Below are 24,155 nucleotides of genomic sequence, written 5' to 3' on the forward strand. Positions count from 1 at the left end.
TCCACGCCCGTAGAATGTTTTTATAGTAAATGCTATATATGTGAATAGAATAATCCTATCAATAAATAAGCCTCAAGACGGGTGAATGTGATAAAAAAAAAGAACGTCTGAAAGAATGTAAAACCTTCATTTCCATAAATAATATGATTATATTATGAATCGATTAAAGGAAATGGCGGCAAAAATTTGGTGGAATTTCCGATACAGCTGAGAATTCATGTTGAGAAAAAACCACATGAAAATTTTTAATTGGCTTGATGAGTCAGACGGTCGCCGTTTTTATTTTTATTTTTCATTTATATACTTTCTTTTATTTAGTACAGACGAAATAAAACTCTAGTACGTTATATGATGAAGCTGTAAAACGAAATCCTACCCCCCCCCCCCCCCTCTCTCGCTCTCTCACTCTCTTTCTCTTTCTGCGCAGACTTGTGCTTACTTATCTTTTGAAAACATTGGCTTGCCAACCCCTGTGTCAAGTCTTGTTCACCGAATTCTCTGCTCTCTAAGGGTTGAAGAGAGAATGAGAGAAAAAAGTGAGAAAGAGTGGCGTAAAGAGAAATGGGTTGGGGTAGGATTTTAGGAGAGGGGCGCTTGGCGCATAATTTATTACCTAGTTTTCTCTAAGCGGTGCCATTATTCGTTTTTTTCTCTCTTCCCAAGATTTTATCCTCGAAAAGTATAAGCTAGGGTATATAATCATTATACAGAAACGTCAGCAGATCTGGACTTCAGAAGTAAGCTCGAAATGAGAACAAAATGAGGGAGGGATTTGGAATCAAAATGTAAAGATTAATTTAGTTGAAAACATCATAACATTATTTAAAAAGTTACAATTTTTTTAGTATCGACTCAATCTTGTTCATGCAAAACCTTTCATTTTCATTTTTTTCTATCATTATTTTTATTTATTACTTTTGTTTCGTTGCGACGCTTCTAAAAGATTGCAGATTTCCAGATCATTCGCTCTCACTTGGCTTGATGCACACTTAAAAAGAATGGCATCGCAGCATTTTTTTTTTTTTTTTTTTGTAGATCCAAAGAAAGAATAAATTCACATACAAAAGTGGAATACAAATTTCGGAAGTGTTTTAACAGGGTTAAACATTAAGAATTTGGAACGACTCACATTTTTTTTTTTTTTTTTGCGAAGCTATGTATTTTCAGATACCTACATTATTACATATGGATATGCATATATATCGAATCGCAAACTCGGATCATATATGATATAAATATATATACACATGTATATTGAACGGTGACATCTGGTCTTGTAACTTCGCATGGTTCGTATGCAGTATGTATGTCATCCATAATGTATGTACGCGATGATCGGCAGTTCCAATAAGCTCAGCTTCTGAATTGAGTCGAAACAGGAACGGCGGCGGGATTCTAATCATAAAAGTTTGATGTACCTCTATTCTTCAGATTTACGTCCGAGAGAGACGGACTTTAAAGTAGTGCGATGGATGTTAGTGACAAGTTCGGATGACGAGAAATCATTACAAGAATTTGTTGAATCGCATTTTGCACGAATGTTTGGGACATTCCGCGCCAAATCGATCAAATTCTAATTTGATTTAAATATTTTGAAACGAAGAATTTCTACAAATTACTTTGATCCTGTTTCAATACGTGCATTTTGTCAATTTCCAAATTTGTTCAGTGATAAAAAGAAAGCCTGTTTTGAAAATGATAATCAGTCGAGTATCAAATAAGAGAGGATGGTTATTCGTTGTCAATTTTTTTTCATTTCCTTCAAGAACTATATCTTCCATGATATCTTGAAAACCGAAAAATTTTGGGGTGAATAGTGTTTCAAAAAAGTGACTCTTTCAGAAAAATTGAAAATTTTCTAGATCCAGATTACATTTTAGAGTTGAACAATTATTTTTGGTTCAGCAGGTCGTTTCATAATCTATCGCGAAAATATTCGATTATTCGATGTCTAAATAACGCAAGACCATAATTTGTTGTTGAAAAATTCTATCACGTAAATTTTCTCAGAATTTCCTTTCATTTTTCTTAGTACTACTAGAATTATCTAGACTCTTAAGTTTTGTTTAAAACTGATGCTATTCATTTTGTATCTAAACATTCAGTTTCATATTCTTTATACTTTATTTTTTCATAAAAATTGTTAAAAAATCTATGAATATGCGTATCTTGCATGAAAATGAATCTTGATGTGCTGTAAAAAAACTAGCGCTATATTTTAATTCAACAATTTTAACAACAAAATAAAAAAAAAAAAACATTATTACTTAAGGAGGAAATTAAAAGTTATATTTCGCAGCCCTGTGTTACCCATCTGATCCAGCTGGATGTCGATCTTTTTACTTTTTTACGCTCATCGTCTCGTAAAATTCAAAGCTAATTAAATGAAAATTAGTGAAAAACGAAACCACTAAAAAACAGCAGCCTTAGCAACAGCATCGGCAATGACTGAAATATTATCGAATTTCGTGATGAAAGCTGCCGGACGGGGAGAAATCAGCTCTACCAACAATTGTAAATAACTAAAACCGGTGTCGAAATCTGAATAATTATAACTCTAAAAGTCTTAGTAACAGAAATAGTTACAGCTTTGAATAAAAATGAACGAAGAATATTTACCATATAGATTAACCATTGTGAAAATAAAACTAAAATAGGGAAAGTAGAAATAATTTAGTGCTTGTGAGCTTGTGCCAAGTTCGTTTTTACGGCTGCCATTCAAAGATTGAAGGAAACGTCAGGCAGTGGATTCCGATAAAAAAAAAGCCGTCGATATTTCTCCGAGATGTATAAGCTGTGCTGGTGGAGCTTACAACTCTTCGTGAATTCTGACGCGCATCATTTCTTGCGATGAGAATAAATCCGCGAACTGTATAGTCTCTTGAACGCAGGGAAGAGAGTGAAAAGTTGGGGCTAAGGTTAGGGGAGGGGGGCAGAGGGAGAGATACAGCAGCGAAAGGACACGCGTCGTTGTCAACGTCGATCCTAGTTCCGTATCTTCTATAGAACGTATTTACAATATCCAACCTCTACAGGATATCGAATCGATTTCACGGACTGTATATTAAATCAGCTACTCTTTATGCTTTTCTACGTGTATCTCCGCAGTATTTCAAAATCCTGTTCTGTCTGATTGTTGAGATTTTTTTTTTTTTGAATAAATACCATAGGATACCAGGCTACTCCCTGTTTGAGCTTGGATTGCAAGCTAACCCAACCGACAACCTAACCCAACATTAAAAAGTAGCAGCATTGTCGATGCGAAAACGAATCCGTGCCTCCATTATCCGCTACGGTATCCATTTCTGCTGGGACCTGAAAGCTGAGATAATATAAATCCTAAGTACATTCGTCACAAATACTGAATATCGTGAGATTTTGTCCATGATTTTCGCAGCGCCGTTGCTCAACGTACAAGGCTTGTTTAAAGGTGAAATCGAAACGAAATTGTTTTTGCTGTCGTACTATTGGCACTGAAAATAATATCGGTGCGTTTCAAGAAGTGGCAACAATCCTACAGCCGAAATACTTTTCCAGGCGTGCCAAAGCGGCGGCCATTTTGATTTTCACACGAACGTCCATATTGACATGCGGACTCTCCTCCTCAACTTTGCATCTCAAGTATTTATACCCGTAAGCTTATCTAAATTCGAAGAAAAACGTACGTCGTCGTTTCCGCAGAAAAAAACAAAATTCGAAACGAATATAAACCAAGTATGTACCGTACAACGATAGCATAAAAGTTATTTTTCGTGTTGTCAATAAATTTAGATCAATACTTGTACGAATCGTGGGTACAAAAAAAAAAAAAAAAAAAAACAATGCCAAAATTACTGTACGAAGACAGGAATATTCTCCGTCCCAGGGGATTACGAGTATGATACAGGCCGGCTTACACTGATGCGCATCTACGAGAATCGTGGACAGAGGTTTGGGTATAAATCCGGTTTGCGTACTCCGGGACGGGACGCAACTCCGTCTGGGATGGCCAAAGGAGGCGAAAATATCCGCGTACATGAGTCGTGGACGGGACGTGAGGCAGGCGACCCTGCAGAGGCAGAGTCGGGGTTGCGGTTCTCAAGGCGCAAACTCGCGCCCCGTAGAGCGCAGCGGCGTGGCGACGAGGGCTCGTAGGGTTCTCCGAGAGGGGGGGGGAGGGGCGGAGGGGGCGTGAGGGGTAGCACCGAGGCCGAGAATTCAGTTGTACGCTAACACCCACGCTCATAGTACGCACGTCGTCCGGACCCACCACGTGTGTTCCTGCGGAGCAACGAAACCGCGACACGATCCTCCATCCTCCCCCCTTCACCTACCCCCGAAACTTCCCCCGCTCCCCAGACTCGTCCGAACGTTGCAAGAAATTTTTTTCCGACACCCCGAAACGCCGTGTTTTTTTTTCCACCCCGGGGAAACTCAGCAGGTCTAACTGTACTTCGTAGACGTGTCTGAGTTAAATAGATAGACACGTAGTTGGAGGGATATTTTTTTATTTGTTCGAACGCCGTTTTTTTCCAACCCGGGGAAATTCAGCAGGTCTAACTATGCTTCATAGAAATGTCTAAGTAAATAGATAGACACATGGTTAGACGGGTATTTTTTGATTTGTCCGAACGTTCAATTTCCGCGATATTGTTTTTTTTATTTTTCGTATACATAATTTGCCCGGGGTAGGGAAAAAAAATTTTCACCCGGCACTCCAGACGCGCTTTGACACTGCGATGGTCGGTTATCCAAGAGTTTTCCGATCGAGGTGTCAGTCAGATGGCAACAATGGTGGTGAGCGGAAGTGCTGCAACGCTCAAGTGTAATGATTAGGAATAACAATAAGAATAATGATAACAGAAGTAAAAGCGGGAAAGACGATTTTAATGTGAGACATTGCGAATCATAATCATCGCGTATAGTTATGATTAAATTTAAAATGAAATACAACAAAACTGATGACAATAATAATAACAATGGAAAGTTATCCGCTGCGCGACGGGACGGTAACAATAATGAATTTTTGAGATTTAAACTAATGTATCACTTAAATTTTTGCCCAACTATTGATATTATGAATAATCGGTATTGATTTGAGAAAAGGAACAGAGAAACGCGCGCCTTAGATGTATGACGATTGTCTGATTTTTATTTTTGTCGGAGGAATGAAGGCATTTTGTTAAATTCTAATGTAAAGATACCTGCGCTCCGAGGGAAAAGCCAAACGACACCTTGGCGTCAGACTGTAAGTATTTTCATTGCTTTTTAAACGGTGAGGCTTAATTTGTATTTTTTATTCATGAGAAAACGGAAAATAAAAAAAGCAAAGTGGAATAATATCTAGCTCGGAAGAGTTTTATCTGTACAAGTTTTAAATCGTACAAGTCTAAAAAAAAAAAAAATCAAATTTGAATATAAAAAATCTGCTGGAGTAATTTTGATGATTTGATCTTGGAAAAAAAAATTCAAATTGAAGCCGAACTATTTATATGTTGGAATTTTGAATTCTGATAATTGAATAAAGGTTGTCAATTTACCATTCTATAATAAAAACAGGTCAAATTAGGATACCGTATGATTGCTAAGTCGTAATCTTGCCATGTTTCCGTTCGGTTAACTAGCTCTACCGATTCAAGTAATCAAACATGATAGAAAATGATGTGTCTCAGCATCAACACACGTCCTGAAATATACCTTAAAGAGGACGACACGTCTTTCCGGCAATATTAGCAACCCGTTCGTTTTCTTCTCTAAATGTCCGAAGGACTTCCTCGTGACCAACGAAATACATTTTACAACTCTTTGTTACCTACAGTGTTTAATGTTGTGATGAAAAGTTGAAAATTTAGTCAGGAATGACGAAAATGCGAGATTCGCAATTATTTCTACGGTCAAAATTTTTTTAAATTCAACGACACGCTGAAAACCTTAGAAAAACTCTGACAGATCTGCGAGTTTCGAAATTGTTTTATCTGACATCTGAGTTTGGGTCGGTGTCGTCTGCTTTACTGAGTCTTAAAGAGGATCGCGTGTCTGTTTTGTTTTGCCCGGGTTACCAACCCTAAGGCGACGGGATTGATGGAGTAGACAGAGCATAGCGGAGTTTATTTCTTCAAAAAATACATCAGAGAAGCTTCGGAAGTACGCCTATCCGCTGATTCGTTTCTCGTTCTCTTTGCGTTTGCTTTCCGTCACCCATTTTGTTTCATTGCGTATTCGGCGATTCCAAACACCGCCGACAATCTCATTTTCCTATCTCGGACATTTGCGCGAATCACCGACGCGCTTTTCAAACGACTTTTCGAGTTTACCTAACCTCCAAAATAATCTGGCAACTACCCAACGTATCAATTCACTTCTAACTCACTTTAATTCACAATTTAACTCAACGGTATAATTAGGAATGAAATTCACGTCACGTCTTACAGACGCCTGAAAGACGTCCAGAAGTATTCGGAAACGATTGAAACAGTTTTCAATATTCTATGCTATGATTTTTTGTTAAATACGATGTTTAAACGATGAACTCGTATTTAACGTTGAAGACGTCTATTCGTAGTCCGAAGATTTTGATTTCATTTCTTTTATTTCTTTAATAAACCAAATATATATCAATACGAGTGTAAAGTTGTTGTAAAAAACCTAGGCTTTCATCGATTGAAAGACAAGACAGCTTTCAAATTACTAAGCCTGGGAAAGAAAGACGTTCCGAGTATTACACACGTTTGAATAATCTTCGAAAGGAACTAGCGAAGTTACTCCTCCACTGATAAGAATTTTCATAACGTGGAAAAAAAAAATTCGCAGACGTCTCAAGCACGTATTTCTACCCCAATTTCGCCCGAGTCGTTTCGGGGCATGGCGGCGAGCTTCTCTGTAAGACGAAGGTATTAAAGCGATGACACGATAGTCTCGCACGTCCGAAGGATGAATTCGTGAAAGCTGTTACAAATAAAATGTTGTACGCCGAATCGTCTCGTATACCGAAAAATTTCCGACCCACTATTTTTGAACAAATATATTATCCGATAACTTTAACGAATATCTCACACACTCTTGATTGTTCTTTATCGTATTCTGAAAACTTCAAAGAATTCAGTGTTCACATTCGAAATTTATCGAAAATAAATCACCATCAAAGGCTGTTAATGATGATCGACACGTTTTGAAAAAAGCGCTGGATAGTTTTTTGTTTCTTTCAAAAGGGCGAATTTTGTGAAATTTTTGTTAATATTATTGTCCATTATTCAAAAACTTTTGAAAAAAATCTGTTGAGATATCTGAAATTGTTCGTAAGGTATGTAAAAGTAACTAGAACATAATGAGAAATTAGATTTGATAAGTAGGTATAGGTAGAAGTTTCTCACAGTTCATGAAACGATTTTTAGAATATTTTAAAAATTTGTCGATGTGCAATCAGAAGTCTTTTGATATTTCTTTGAATTATTTCAAATTGATTTGAGAATGAAACAATATCTGTATATTTGAACATATTATCGGGAGAAGAACTAAATGCCACGGGTTTCTAGCCGAATTATTATCTCGCCGAAATTATTTCTCGCAATCAGGCGTAAAACGGGAATCGAATGAGTTAGCTTCGTCCCTTCTCCTCCCGCCCCTCTTCTCGCGAAACATATTCGATTATCCCTCCAGTTCTTCATAGGTATATATAAATGTATATAGAGCATTCCATGACATCTCGAACAAAATTCTACGTCGATGTCGCAGATCTAGGGGTGAGATTGTGATGAAGCGAAATGTTTTCACAGGATATCATAACTTTGATCCATGTAGATAGTTGTCGAATACAAATGCAACTCATGCATTCAACAACAACGATACCGTCTTTGTAAACATTTTATATTCCTCGCAATAAGAAGTTCAAAACACGTATTATTATTCTGACTTTAGGAAGTATACCAGATACTGTTGTTCCTTCTCTTTCTCCAATAATTAAATTTATTCTCATCTTTTAGAATTTCACAATTACTTGTCATAACCATCTTGCAAAATGTCATATCTGCGAAAAAAAATTACAACAAAAATTTAAAAAAAAAAAAAACAAATACAGACGGGACAAAGACGTATATACCTACGATAAGTTATGTACCTACATGTATTGGACAGTTTAACATCTGTAGTATGTAGGTACAAAATGACATCTTGTCTAGTTCGCAAAATGCACTGTGCACAATAAGACAGGTAGATATTATAAAGTGTGTGCGTTGTGTATGTGTATGTGTAAAATAATATATACGTATTATACACACAAACGCACGCCGAGAGCTTTCCTTTACATTGTCGCAATATGACAAAGCAGCCGTTCTACTTTTCTCCCTGCTCCTGTCCTTTCCTTCTCCTCTTCTCATCTCGTCCCTTTGCCCGTCAACAACTCCCACCGAAAAGGAAAACGAAACTGATTTCTATAGAAGATTAGATATACAAAAAAGTTCAGTTCCCGTTATCACAAATAAAGTTTGTGAAATCTGTCTGCGCGTCTTCCCTCCTTCCCCCGCCTCGCTCACTCACGCTCTCTCTCTCTCTCTCTCTTTCTCTCTCCGTCTTTGAAAACGGGATAACCGGCTTCAAATCGACTCGCGATCAGACGTATTTTTCGTATTTCACTTCGTATTATCCGTCGATTGTTTGACATCGTTCTTCTTTTCAATTCACTCTGAACTTTTTCCTCAAGCCAATTCCCAAGGAGGAATGAAAATTTCTTGTGAAAACATAAGTTTTTCCTTTATTCGCATTTATGTACAGCGATATATGTGGTTCTACAAACTCAAAAGAAAAAAAAAAATGCTACGCTGTATAAAATCAATTGTACCTTTCTCCAAGATCGCTTTTGCTACCGGTTTCCAAAAAAAATTCAATATCCATTTTGAAAAACCGTGAAGCTTCAGACGAGAATTTGCAGCTCTGCGATAAAAATTGGGGAGCATAGAAAAAATACAATTTTCAACCAATGAAATTTGTTTATTTTTTACCTGAAAAGTCGGACAAAAGTGGCACATTATTCCCTCTTAACTTTTCTCCCTCATCTGCGGGGAAAAAGTAGCACTTTTCTCCAGCATGTGCGGGAAATATGACCTCATATTAAATTGACGTGTAACACCTTAGCTCTCGGTATGTGGCAGTTAATGGGACTAATTTCGTGAATGTGACGGAAACGTGTAACAGGAAGTAGAGAGAAGCGCGCTGTTCAAATTATTCGATTTACTATAATATGATTCTTCGGTCTGGCCTGTATTTGGCGCTTATGTTGCAGCGTTTTAGCGACCTTTTTCGCTAACCTTAGTTTTGAACGCATTGCGATGCACAAATAATATTTTTACAAAAATTTATTACCCGTTCCCGTTTCTTGACTTCCGCCAACCTAAATCCATGCACTGCTTGTTTGCATTGTTTGGATTTTCTCTTCTTTCATTTTCAAGTCAATAATGTGGCGAGAATTAAGACGCGAATAAAGTCCTTTATGTAACACGGGAATAAAAGTCGATTATTCCCTCGTTACATAATGTACTATTTTCTACGTTTTCTGGGGATTTAGCCTAAAATGGAATCCATGTTTGGAAAAATCAAACTTTTCTACATTAAAAAACATCTTGAGTCACGTTGTTTTTCCCGTCATGAAGAGACGGTAAAAATTCGATTGCGAAAATCAATCCAGTCAAAGTTCTAAGATCAAAAACGTATTGCTCGAGAATTAAAGCTACTATTTAAATGTCGAATACTTGCTGGATTTTTACGATTTATCGAAATTGCAGAAGAATATAAATTTTTTAGCTGGGTCGTTTACAGATAATTCACGCATCAACCCATTTTTTTTTCCTCTCTCCAAATCACAAGTATCTTCTTCAATTCCGAGTTTATGATTTCAATTTTGTTTCTCACCAAGAAGTAAAATTTTCATCGTCCTTCGTCGAATTGATTTATCGTACTTGCGAGGGTGCTAAATTTCTATGCGCCAGATTTTCCGTCCATCGGGTTTGACTAACAACAAGTACCGCATGACGGTTCGTGGATGGAAACTGCCGGTGCAGCCTCTGTGCTGTGCGGAAAATTGGATTACAAGCAGTAAATGTACGCGGCTTTTCCGTCGTGTAATTGAATTTACCTGTTTTATAACCTGGTCAACTGCAAACGGTGTGAAATACTACCACATATTTCTAACCGACTCTTATTTTCCGTTACGAAATTGAAACCTGCAGGATTTATCGTGAGGAAAAAAAAAGAGCGGAGAAACAAAGCTTCAATTTTCGAGTAGTCAATCTTTGGCAAGAAAGAGAGAGGTTTTTTCACATGTGTATCATTGTCCCGGTGAAAGAATATTTCTGACTACTTTCATGCAATATTCTTAAACACTTTGAAAACCGAACAACTCTGATTTGCTGTCTAACTCTCTCTAAATCGTTGATTGTTCGAAACATTTTTTGAACGAATGTTATTTACAATTTCTGTGCAAGATTTACCTTGGACTTTCAATTCCTTGAATCAAATTCTTAGAATATCTCAAACTTTCTGTAAAATCTCGATATAGTACATGACATCAGGTATAATCTTCAAGGCTATTTGGATTGTAATTGTGAAAAAACAGTTTCTAAACATTTTTGAGGGTGTACAAAAATGGTTTTTTATTCCACTAAAAATCGTATAGTTTAGCAATCGAGAACGAGACGTAAAACGCATGGAAGAACAAAAAGCCGTGGAACTTGAGGTAAATTTGATATATATACACACAGCAATACGGCTGTAAATCCTGAAAGGGTCTGAAATCGCACGCATCATTTATAATCTACCGTATACGAGATATTTTCATTCCATTTTATTCCAATCCTTTTATCTTTTTTTCTCTGCCGTTGAAGGTTAGCTGCATATTTTATATACGAAATATGATTTATCACTTGTTTGGTCTTGGTCAAATTTTCATTTATTTCAAATTCGTTTGTACCTAACGATTGATATTTTTGCAACGCGATGTTGCGATACACGTAACGTTAAAAACTTTAAGTTTACCGAAATTTACCTTCGCTAAAAATGATGCCAGTAATCCAAAAAATAAACCATTGATTAGTTTTTATATGAAGAATCTTGTGAAAGTTTCACGAATTTCAGACAATTCTATCGTAAGTAAATTACATTTGAAACGGCTCACGCCGTATTTCAGTCCAAGAAGTTTCTCCTGCTTAAGAATAAACACAGTATTCTGAAACATTCCTAACTGCAACTCGAGTTCTCTGAATTTTTCGGAATTTTCGCACTGATTTTGCAATACTCATCGAACGCGCAATTTTTAGTAATTCAATTTAACCATTATTTTTTTTTTTTTTTTAACAACCGTCGACTCGATTTTCTCGACAAAAAATGCTAACTCCGTGGCAGGAATCGTAAACATCCTGAAATTGACGTTTAATTTTTCCTGAGTAGATTCCTGATCCAGGGTTACGAAAAATTCAGGCACCGGAAAATAGTTGCTGGTATTGAAATAAATATACATGATATCTACTTGTTCTCCCTGGTATGTTTTAATTAATTAATTATTCGTTTGATTCAAAGAGGACGCACTAGAATGCAATCAATTCGCTAAGATCAATGCATTGGTTGTTCGATTCGATTTGTCCTTTCTGTCAAAAAGTAAATATTGGCTGAGGATTATTTAAATAATTTGAGTTCCTTGAATCTCCGAAATAATCGCTTTACTTGAATAATATTTACTCGAGTTAAAATTTTTCGATTTGAATCGCGTAAATATTTTGAAGATTCAAGACGCCTCAAATTATCCTTGGAATAGTCCTTGGCCAATATTTATTTGTTGTTAGAAGATAAACATTTAATCAAACAACTATAGCATTCATCCTTTCGACAATAAGTTTACCGGATTCTAGCGCGCCTTATTCAAATGAAACAAAGCTGTAATCGAACCAAAGAAATCAGGGAGAGCAAAAAAATTCGTTTACTTAAAAAAAAGGAATTATTTAGTGTGCGAGAATTGTTTCCTTGTTTCGAAAATTTCTCTCCCTCTCTCTCTCTCTCAGACAAGTATGACAACATCCTCATCATGGACACCCGGTTCAGTTCCCGTGGATCTTGATGACTGGAACTCCGAGTCTCGCGTAGCGGTCAAATGATCCTTAGAGTGGCCGGCGTTATCCCTCGGGACAATAATGCGGCACGTGCCGTTTTCAGGGCGTCCTTTCGGCCGCAGGATTCACGCCCTTGGCCTCTCCGGGGGCCAAAACATGGGAATGAGGAATCCGTCGAGCGAACCGATTCAACTCTAACCCCTCGTTAGACGTCAAAGTCGGGATATCATCGACGGAATTGACATAATCAAGTCGAAGCGTGTAATGATAGGGGAATGTCTAGTCCCGGTTGAATAGATTTTATGCACATTTGATTCCAATTCCAAACCGAAGAGACGAACCGTTATGGGGTTTGAAATTAGAAGACCGCTTAGCCGTTGGCTAAAGGCGTTAGAAATTCTTTCGAGTCGCCAGAAGTTGAAGAGTTGTTTTAGTTAGTAGTTTTGGTGTAAAGCAATTAGTTATTCAGTCGCTTGAATTATGTTCTATCCATTTGCGGTCCCGCGAAGATCACAAATTCTAAGCAAATGGGATTCGTCGAATATCTTTTGAATATTCGAAATCGCTCGAATTCAATTGGGCAAGTCAACCAAGTTATGAAAACGTGAACGGGACGTGAAAAAATCGATTTTTCTGAAATTTGTATCTCTTGTAGTTTGTACTATGATTAAAAAGTTCTCCAAGTTTGAACCTTCTAGGATTTACCGTATCAAAGTTTATCAATTCGACCTAATTGCGGTTCAAGCGCGAATTGTTTTAATCGGTGTGAAAAAAGAGTGGAGAGTGTTTTGGATTTTGTATGTGATATTGATGTTTTCATTATTTGAAATGTGTTTTATATTTCGAGAGAGTCTATTTACCAAGGGGATGGATCCTGATATGTTGCTGTTGTTGTTGTCCATTAGGATTGCCAAGTTTAAAAATTCTTAGCTGTTGTAGCATTTATTCACCCTTTGGATTTTGTGGATTAATTTGTTGGAATACCCATTTTTGACTAAAGTATGACTGACCATTTTTAAATTTTACTTTGTGAAATTTTTATGACATAATAAGATGCTTCTGTCAAATAATGGTACGGCAACATTTCTTTTATAGCAGAGATAGTTATGGGAATTGAAATGAATATGTATATCCGCCTGACCACGTATTCTTTTGATACCAATTGGTTATTGTTTTCCCATTATCATTGATAATAAATCTAATCTGTCTGTTCTTTTTCAACTCATCTGTGAAGTCAAGTCTGGGATAAGAGTTGTTAAAAGCGTCGACTAAATCCTGGATTTTGTCTCACTGATTCTATTGCAACTGATGTATGTTGTAGGACATTGAAACTGAAAGACACGTATTTTCTGTATCGGCGAAAAACGTTTTAAAGGGCTGCAAACGACTCCCAAATATCGGTAATCGGGCACCAATAGGCAATCCAATGGGATGTTTTTTCAGTGACGGATAGAAGTGCTTAATGTATTTGAATAAAACCAATGCTGAAATGTTTCATTTGTCGATAGAAACATTCCAGCGTTGGTTTCATTCAAATACACCAAACGCGTCAAGAAGCCAACTCATTGGGTCTTCACCTTTAGGGATCGTTTTCACCCCTTTAAGCAGTTATTCCGCCGATGAAAAAAAAACATGTCATTCAGTTTTCAATGTTTCACAATATATGTACATCAATTACAACAAATTATAAGGGGGACACTAAACTGGTGGTTCTTGTAAGAGTCCTTTGGATCTATGAAGTGACTTGAATTCGTTAGAATTCACTTCCAGGTATTTGAACATGCTGGAAGTCTTTTAAGTCCGTAAAGTAACTTGAATTCGTGAGAATTCATTCCCAGGCGTTTGGACTTGCTGAAAGTTTCTCCAGTTTACGAAGTAACTTGAATTCATCGGAATCATTTACTTGAAGACATCCGAAGTCGTTAAAAGTCTTTATTCATAAAGTGTCTTTAATCCATTTATGAAATTACACTTCCAGGTGTTTGAACTTGCTAAAAGTCTTATCCGTGAAGTGCTTTCATTGGATTAAAATTCACCTTCAGACGTTTAAACTTCCAGGACGTGCAGTTTTTATTCCACAAAGAGTCGCGGAGTGATTTGAATCGTTTGGACGTATTTTGAATCGATGGGCTGATTAATAATCTACCGTAAGTCATTTGAATGTATAGAAAGTCGGTCAAGTTTCAAGTTTTTGATTCTTGATTCTTTGATTCTCTCGAATTCGCTTCTAGGCATGTCAACTCACACCCTGGGTAGTATTTTGACTTTCCCGCATCACTGGAATCGATTCGAACTCTCAAACCCCGTTCATCAAAACCCCCTGAAGGTTTTCGAGCTTCGTAAGCTTCCGTAATCGCGTGAGGTCACCTTTCAAATAAGCGGATCGTTAGCACAGTCTGAATGCAATTGGTTCGCGTACGAAAAAATTCACTCGAGATTTGCGAGGCTTCGAATAGCATGCAGGCAGCCTGTCTAAGCGGCGAGTTGAGCAGCTCTCGTCTATTGTAATAGACGAGGCGGTATAATTGCTTCGCTCAAGTCGTTTCTCTGTTTCCAGTCCGATAACCGAAGACAACTAAATCCTGCACAGCGCAAGCTGCAAAGCTTTACTGTACCTCATACCGCGGGATTCACTCGAAGCGACGACGCAATGAATTTCCAATTATATCCACACGTGCCTCGGCAGATTCGAGCGGCCATCCATCTTCCCTGGAATCGAGCTTATTTGTAGATCGAAGAAAATTATTCAGTGTGTGTGTGCTCGCCGCCTTCTTCTCGCGAAATTGTGGTTTTACATCGCGGAGAGATCGCCCATCTTTCGAATGTTCTCGGCAGTGGTTAGTAAAATTTTCATCAGTCGTTACTTCTATCCTGGCATGAGCAAAAATTTTTCTGGAATACAAGAAATTTCTGGAGAGGCATTGAAATTTTTTTTAAACACTGTGCAATTGTTTTCGGTATAATTTTTTGGTGCTCATGTCTTGAAGTTCATTTGAAAAATACGTAAACCGGAACGAACCGAACGTACTATCTTTTACCGGCAATAGAACTAAATATTATCAGATATTCGTCCCCTCTCGTTATGAATTTCGACGTTTGGAAAGTTTCATACGTTTACAGTTTCTTAGAGCTTTTGGTGTATATGGAAATAGATGTACAAATTAGTGATAAATACGATTGCCCATTTTGTATAATTTACCCGCGGAATCGACGAATGCTACTAATAGTATAAACGACATTAAATGACATAGATAGAAAGGCGCTAGCCCGTACCAAATTTATGTGAACGTATCTGGTGATGAAAACTGAACAGTCCTGTTGAGAAGCTGATTGGCCACATTTAAAATTCCCCATAAATTCCCCTAGCTCGCCCCAGAGCCACGATGGCGGTTTAAGCAGATGCTGTTTACACGCCATCCAAATAGTTCAAAAATCTTTCCTTCGTATCTTTGTATAAGTAGAGTTTTTGCGAAATTATGACCGACATTGGTTTCCAAAAGGCAGCCTCGAACAATGTGCCAAAAATTGATGTTGGCATTGTGACAAAGTTTGTGACGTGGAGTTAAGCGGGCAGGTAAGTCATGACACGTTGGTTGAGGTACATCATCATGTTGGACTAATTTATGGTATTTGGTCGATGAATTGTGGATTCTTATCACATATGTACGACTCATGAAAAAGTTTTGATATTTTACGTCAAGTTCTCGAAAGTGCATTATAACCTCACAATCAACTTCAATCGCAGTCTGCTTCATTAATTGTGTTTTCCATGTACTTCTTTATACCCAGTAGAGTGTGCCGAAATTGTTTATTCATTAATGTCAATAAGGATCTACATTTTCCACATCCATAATCTGACAGATATACCTTTTACGTAATTAGGTTTGCACGAGAAGGTACGTTGTCGAGCTCGGCATGCACTGTGGAACAAAAATCAGTCCAAGGCACAAAGTGAGTAGCAAATGGTACGTCGTAACACCGACGGAGGAGAAAGACGAAGAGTCAATGAAATCTACAGAATGTCACGAGTGTACGGCAGGAGGATACGTAAAAAGTTGTACGTTTTGGCATAAAATGTGTGCGAAGTATCGTCATTTGAGTATCTTGTTTGACGGGTGGATGCAAGCATGCTATCGCTTCTCACATGTGGGTTAACCGAAGAAGCGTAGATCCGGCACCTACAGGAGTCAGCTGATACTGGCAAAAAGTGAAGGACAAAGGTTGGAATATGCAGAAAACTGGTCTCTGCGAACGTGAACGGAAATAAATATCATGTCACAACTACACTCCAGGATGTACATCAGTTAAAGATATCCTGAAAGATCCTTCCCGTAATAATAATCCTAATATAATAGATGACAGGATGCAACGCTTGTGCTCGCAATATTTTGCTGTTATTTAAAATCTGGTAAATATTGCAAAAATATTTTAGGAACACTGCGAAATCTTAAGTAAATTATGAGAATTAATTAATCGAGAAGATTGAATATTTGAAATACTTACGCGGCGTTTTGTTACCCTAAGAGGTGCACCGATATATAAAAGTTCAGAAATTCGTTTCTAATTATTTCTGGTTAATTTGTTTTTTTTTTGTTCTTGTTTTTCGTATACAAGTCGTGCGGAAACTTTGCAGCCGGTACTCTGTGTGTGAAAAAAATTAATTAGCGAGAAGTAGGCGCAAAACTAATCTTTCAATGTCGGTCTTCTGCTTTTTGTAAACCACTACTTTGCATACTCGTCGTTCAACTCACAAATTTTCAACTCACTTCGATCGGCGCTTTCACGACAAGGAACTTTTCGCAATTTACTAATTACTCGACTTCCAAAAAAAACACAAAAAATGAAGAAATATCGTGATTACTCCCACAGTAAGAATAAGGCGCCGTTCAAGTATTAGCTAAAGATAAAACAGGGATAAGCCATTCGGCGAAACGTTATCAAATGTTACGCTATAGTGTGATGGGAAGATGTTGTCTCTCGAATATCTGTCTTCCACTTTGTTTTATTAAGGTTATTTAATTACATGGTTCGTTACGAGAAGTCTCATCAACTCATCTTAAGATAAATTGCCGATTTGTTTAAGATGTTTCCTTGTGAGTTTTTTGAATTTTGAAATCTTTACCTGGTGATTAAGTCCTGGTCATTAGTTCGCTGGAAGAATTTTCCTTTTAGATAAACTAAGGTTACCAGAATCTCTCTGATGAACTTTTACAAGAGGTAGAACGACTTCAATTGAATAACGAATTCGCATAAACTATTCAAGTGCATTTGACGATACCAGCGATATGAAATTCGCAAATAACTTTATTTACTATTCAAAAAACGTCTCCATCTTTTTCCTTCTCCTTTTTACAACAATCCCGCGAAAAGAGCGTGGTTTATCAAACTTGAACTTGTTTTCTATCAATCAAACATTTGGAAATCACTCTAAATTAACTTAGAACTATTTTACAAATTCATCAACCATCGAACAACGCAATATTAGTCGGCATAATGAATTCACGTTTTACTGAACATTTTGATGTGCAGTAATCATTAAAAATAATTAATGTTCAACAAAGTAGGAATAAATTGATCAGAATGTGACTATAAATGACATTTCTGCCATTCCCAGGCAACGAATCGATTCGGCAACAAACTTTTCAAAAAGCTCTGGCTGACGTTATAAAACAATAGTGGGCAAAACAAGCAGGCAAAAAATTGCAAAAAATGCGTTATCTAACACTTGAATGGCTCCTAAGTAAAAAAATTCGAACATTTTCGCTTCAATTATCCTCTCGCAATCAGTTCCGTGTAGACGGCTTACGCGGTAATTCGAACTGCTTCACAAGTACACTTATAATTATAATTAACGTAACGCGCGATGTCCTCGGTGAAATTTTTCAAAGGCTTGGGCTAATTAATCTCACAGCGCTGGTAGCGATCGGAAAAGATCGGTACAAGGAGAAAGTGGAAACGAAACTGCAAAATCATATCAAATACGCGTCGGAGATAATTTATTCAAAATCACAGGCGTGTAAAAAAATTCTCCAAAAATTATTTTCGTACAAAATTAGATAATCAGAGGTCCGCCATTTTGCATTATAGTAATTCGAGATTGTCATATTTGAATACAGTCAACATCTGAAAATTTTACCAAGTACAAGTTTACTCTTTCACCGCATCAACGCCGCAATTTTTTATCTGACAATCCTCATACCATACAGAAATTTGGCGATACAAAAATGTTCTCAATCATCTGAATCCATCATATTAAATATACAATATCGAATTAAAAAAATATTCCCACAACTTTTTCTCTCATTTTACAAATTTTTGTTGGGTTTCGAAAATATGTAAAATTTTACTCGACGTCCTCGCGTGTGATTGCGAAAAATGCGGGCGAATTAAAAGTGAACAAAAATGTAGGAAAAATTTCTCGACACTTTGCGCTAAGAATTTGAACATCGTACAATTCATTCCTGATATCCGCCGTGACTTTGATGCTTATATTGTATCATGCGTAATACGGTGTGCCAATGGAACATCCATCATTGTAGCTTCCCACCATAATATCTCACATCTCGATTTTATTTTCCCCTATACCCTGCTCTTCTATTGATACCACGGGTTAACGTATCGGTTGGGCTTTCGACCGTTTTATCGCAAGGCACGGATATTAAAGAGCCGACCCTTGCGACATGCCAAAAAAGACTGAATAAAAAGGATTTCACCGCCATTTTCTCGTTTTATATTATTATTATTATTATTATTATTATTTTTTTTTTTTATTTTTTTTTTTACACCCTTCCTTCCTTCTTTTCTCGCGTCAAAGTGAACAGGCTACATGTATCGTACCACGGACACCACGAACAGCCCTTGTACGTAGTCCTTTTAATCTCTACTTGTGTGAAGATAAAATAAAAAGCTCGAAGGATCATCGAGAGATGATAAAATAAATGATGCTGAAAGTTTTTTGCGAAATTGTAGATACGGGAAAAAAATGTGACACAAATTTTCCATTCCATGAAATTTCTCAAACGAGTGGAAAGAAAGAAAGAAGTTCATATTTCTGATTTTTTTTTTACGTGTACGTATTGATAAAGGTTTTGAAATTGACGCAAATTTGAAAATCTCTCTACGATGACAGATTTTATTTCGGAGTACAATAACAATAAATTAAATTTAACTATTCAATTAGGTTCAGAAAATATCGTAGCTTTAATTAAATTCAAAAATAGCTTTGCAGCTACTTCGCAATTTTTGCTGAAGACTGTTCAGCCGATATTCTGACTTTCCCATAAATTTTCATCGAGAAATTGCTCGCCTCATTTCTTCGAACTTGTAATATTTTGACAACGCTTTTTTTCCGCCAATTGTTGCGATGAATTAACTAGGAGTGTAATTTCCTATGAGACAAATGAAAATATCAAAAAATTGGAATAACGGTAATCCACCCCCATGCTGAATTAGGGTTGAAAAATACCTCTTTTCGCTACTTTTTTTGCTTCCCTCGTTTTCCAAAGTTCGGGGGGATGATCCAGTCGTGTTATTTCGAACAAACCGCCATCCAAGTTGAATAAATCGGCCTGAAAGAGCGAGGGAAAAAAGACAATGAATGCAAATAAATAAAAGGAGAATTGAGTGAAACTTAGCTCTCTCTGATTGTGGGGCCAGAACTTTTAATAGCTGAGTCCAGCGGAGACTGAAAGAGAAAATAGCGTGTCTTGAAAGGATGAGATCCGAAATTGTATTCGGTGCGTCACTCAAAGCTCCGAAACCTTTTCTTTTCCTATACCTACTTCTTCAGCCCCTGCGGCTTCAGGATGAGAGAAAAAAAAAGAAAAAGAAGAAGGATCGAATCTGTCTGACCTTTGTGTCTTTCCTCCCTTTTTTTTCTCGAAGTTGTTTTATTTTTATACCTTGGTTTTTCCGTGTGAACGTGTAAAACACGTGGTGAACCCCTTTTTTCATCGATCTCTATCCGAAAATCATTATACTTCCAAGAAACGAACGGAAATATATCGGAGGACCATAAATTAGATGTTTTTATTTGAGACGATCAGGCACGAAGCCTTAAACGATTCGTTTCAATAAAAATAAAACCTTTCTGAAATCACTCGAATTTCAAAAATCACTCGAATTTCGAGTGAATATATAGTTTGTTTTTTTTTCTACAAATTTGCCTGTCGCAAATTTTTTGTTTTGAGAATAATGTTGATGAAAAAAAAGGAAACCACTAACTCTCGGACTTTTGAGATCAATCACCAAAAATCGTGGAATATTGACTTACACAAATTTCTAACATCGGACTATTTTGTAATAGGCGATCGTGATCTTAGATGATTTATAAAGATATTATGTAACTTGTAAAGATTCAACGAAATTTCAAATATCTTATAACACCTTGCGTGTTATACAGAATTCCAATAAAATACTCCAAATTCTAATTTCCCCCTTGAGTAATAATGCTTTTTTTTTAGATATTTGGATATGTTGAATTAAAATATAGCGCTAGTTTTTTGAAGCACATCGAGATTTATCTTTATGCAAGATACGCATATTTGCAGATTTTTAACAATTTTTATGAAAAAATAAAATATAATTAACACAAACTTGAATGTTCAGGTATAAAATGAACAGTATCAGTTTTAAACAAGACTCATGAGTCCAGATAAGTTGGAAAAAACTTTCTTTTCCTAATTTCTTCAAAAATCCTGTTCAATCCTCTTCTTTTGTACTTACGTAGCTCTAAATACGCTTAAAACCACCATAAACAACAGCTACTGAGTGTAGATGAATATTTAAATATCAACGGTACCATTATTATAAAAATCAAATTTTTTTACCGAAATTACTCCTCAGTTTCGTGTCGTGAGAACCACCGCAGGCCTCATTTATCTAACAATTCTTTTTACCGTCAATTTGACGAGTAATTGAAAAACACGAGTCCTGTTCAGTTTGCTATTTGTTTATCTTCGCGAATTCTTTCGCGTCATTTTCTCTGATCATCAGTATTTTACGCCGCTGAAATTTCCTACCCGACTTCACTCAATCCCGGGTAATGCAAACTGTTATACGCGATAGGAAGCGTGTAATAACGCGTCTGCGGTGATGAAGACAAGGGTCTCGTTTCGCTTCCTGCAGCCAACAAACAACCCTGCCGACACTCAATTATTACGATCTGTTTTAATCACGGATGCTAAATTGCGGCCGAAGAGAAATTGGAGCGCCGCCTTACGATCTTCGTTAACCGCTGTCAATGATCGATCGCAATACCGAGTGCTTAAGGCAACTCGCTTCAACTCTCAACTTGGCGTGTGATTGACGCGAGAAACTCGATCATCACTTCTCGTCCGCAAATTATTCCCTCTCGCTCCGGCGGCTGAGAAAGAAAAAAAAAAAGAAAAAAAAAAAGAAAAGATACGACTTACGTGCTGCGTACTTTTTCTTTTTTTTTTTTTCATTTCATTTTCAAAGCACTCCCTCGTGATCTCAGAAAAAAGGGTAGATATTGTGCTTAGCCGAATAAGCTAATGAAATCTGACCCCAGTGATTTTTAAAATTCCGTACGCCTGATCGATTTTTAATTTGAAAAAAAAAAAAAAAAAAAAAACAACTGCCTGAAAATTTCAGCCTTCAAATCCTTATTTTTCAACGTCTCTTATCGGTAACTCTTACCACCAAAATTTTTGTTGAAATATATTCAATGGAATAGTTACAATAAAATAAATTCTCAAAAACACGTTTTTTTTCTCTTTTTTTTAATTACGTCACAACTCTTTGGGTCTAAAGCTGAAATTTTCGGGATTTTTTTTTTTTTTTTTTTATTCAACTAGATATCGATCAACCATATGGATTTTTAAAAATCATAGGGGACAGATTTTATATGCTTATCCGGCTATAACCTGTCAGCGTTCATTTTTCTTGCCCTTTTTTAATGCGCAGAGCCGAAATTAATGGTTCTGCAAGATTTCGAGAGCGTGATGTTTTTTTTTTTTTTTGCAAATAATTTAGCGTAATCCGAACGAAATTAATTGGGATGATTGGGAAACGATTTCGAACGATTTTGTAAATTCATCGAAGAATCAGACGATTTCTGGTGATTTAAGTAGTTTTAATTGTTACTCAATGGTTTCCAGAAGTTTTTGCATTGCGACTTTGACAGAATTTTCATGGATATTGACGAACTATTTTAGAGGGTTTTCATCTTGCAATATACAAATATCTCAATAGGTTCAAAGAAGCAAATACGTTTATACGCGAATTCCAAAATCTGAACGGATTTTATCGAGCTTTAAGAAGCAACCGAAAATAAGTGAAAAATACTCTCGTTATTTTCAAACAATATTATAATTATTCAAACGGTTTTCACTAAAACTATTATAACCATCATAATTATTATACCGCCATGCTTTATTATTCAAACGTATATTTTTTTTTTAGTACCGTATGAGCTGAAGAATAATTTGTTATCAGTTTTTTTTCTCGTTCGTCTCGTTTTTCTGGTATTATTTCTTTTCATTCATCTCATTTATCCAGCTTTACAACAAAGTATTATTCCAGGTGCCGGTGTTTCGCTTCTTGTAAGAAAGCTTACATAATAATATCTCGCTTTATTCAGCGTTGAAAGCTTTTTCCTTTTCTTTTTAACAACGCAGAGACGAGTCAATACGGTCTAATGTATCGCATTATACGCATATTACGTATACCTACACACAATTATTTCCGCTTTTTACTTCGTACGTTTATTACATACATGCTTATATACGTGTATACGCATGCGAAAGGTATACGACATTGTTCGTAGGTACGTAAGAAGAGAAAAAAAAACAAGAGAAAATAAAGGAAAGCAACAAATGTGAGGAACAGGAATAAAAAAATAAAGGGAAAAATCGAGGTAAGAAAAACCAGAGAGGAAAAGAAAAAGGAGGGTGAGCAAAAAGTATCGCTTGTACGGTTTTGTTAGCTACAAACTTTGAAATCAGAGCACAGCTGTGATGTGAAATATGTGTACGTGTATTACAGGCATACCAAGAGAGTACAGAAATAATAATGCCTTGCGAGAAAAAAAAAACAGACACACACAAAGAAAACGTTATGCACGTATAATATATCAGATAAAGTGGAACACGTGACGATCAATATTTGAAACACGTAACTCATTGCGCAATATGATAATTGTCCAGAATTACGTAATACGATTGGAAAAAAAACAAACGATGTTCCATTTTTCCAACAACTTTCTTTTCGATATTCCGGCCTTTCTGCAGAATATTTTCATCGATAAATACTTGTTTTGACAGAACTGAGTATCGCCAAAATTGTACAGCGAGGTAAAAAAAATCATTTTGTGTTCGTTTGAATTTTGAATTCATCGAACCATCTGAAATGTTATTTTTGCCAAATTTTTCATTCGAATAAACTGACTCTTCTCTGAATCAAAAAGTATTTCTCTCGATACAATTGAACACCATGACTGATAAATTCAACGAATTCTACTTTGCTTGTGTCTAATAATCGTTTAACAGACGAATTGAGACCGCGCCGATGCATAAAACGGTATTAGCAACTAGCGGTAAGTATACAACCGTAATAATCGTATAACGTTAGGAGTGATGATGATAATGGAGTAAATGCGTGGCGATAAAAGTCGCTTCTATCGACCGGGCGTAATAACAAGCAACACGAGATTGATAAACAGTAATAGGAACGCCGTCTGGGATCTAATGATCTATATTTGAGCCGGTTACCGAGCTTTAAGTGACTGCAAACTCAAAAGCCAGCGCTGCTCTATAGTCCGGATTTGACTGTGCATGTAATTAATTAAACGCACCGAAGATCACAGGGCTTCCTTCTTCCAAGAAAATCCTGCCTTTGATTCCAAGACATTGCGCTACGGCTGGGTCGAAAACTACCCAAGCTTCGATACCTCGATGAATTTTTCACGGGTCTGACGGTGAAACAACATTGAGATTGAATTATTGAAAATTCTGTTAGTGAAAAGCATCGAGTCTTCGGGACAAGACGCTTCGTAATTGTTGAGATAAGACGATCACCAGGCCTGATTTTGATGATAGACAAATGTTGGCGGATTAACCGAAATCG

The 24,155-nt window shown here is 36.6% G+C and overlaps 1 protein-coding gene across 4 annotated transcripts in view; it reads left to right on the forward strand.

The window, feature by feature from the left end:
- LOC124305229 (atrial natriuretic peptide-converting enzyme-like) overlaps nucleotides 1–24,155 on the forward strand; it is a 92,352-nt gene that overhangs the window by 40,313 nt on the left and 27,884 nt on the right. Inside the window, exons 1-2 of one of the 4 annotated variants that reach the window (XM_046764396.1) lie at nucleotides 4,543–4,562; nucleotides 4,701–5,227. The exons of the other annotated variants lie outside the window; for them this stretch is intronic. The gene's annotated coding sequence lies outside the window, so the exon portion shown is untranslated. Of the gene's footprint in view, nucleotides 1–4,542; nucleotides 4,563–4,700; nucleotides 5,228–24,155 lie in introns of those variants that run through there. 4 annotated transcript variants of the gene reach the window in all.

This window comes from Neodiprion virginianus, chromosome 5 (genome assembly GCF_021901495.1).
Source record: "Neodiprion virginianus isolate iyNeoVirg1 chromosome 5, iyNeoVirg1.1, whole genome shotgun sequence".
In the NCBI taxonomy this organism is placed as follows: domain Eukaryota; kingdom Metazoa; phylum Arthropoda; class Insecta; order Hymenoptera; family Diprionidae; genus Neodiprion; species Neodiprion virginianus.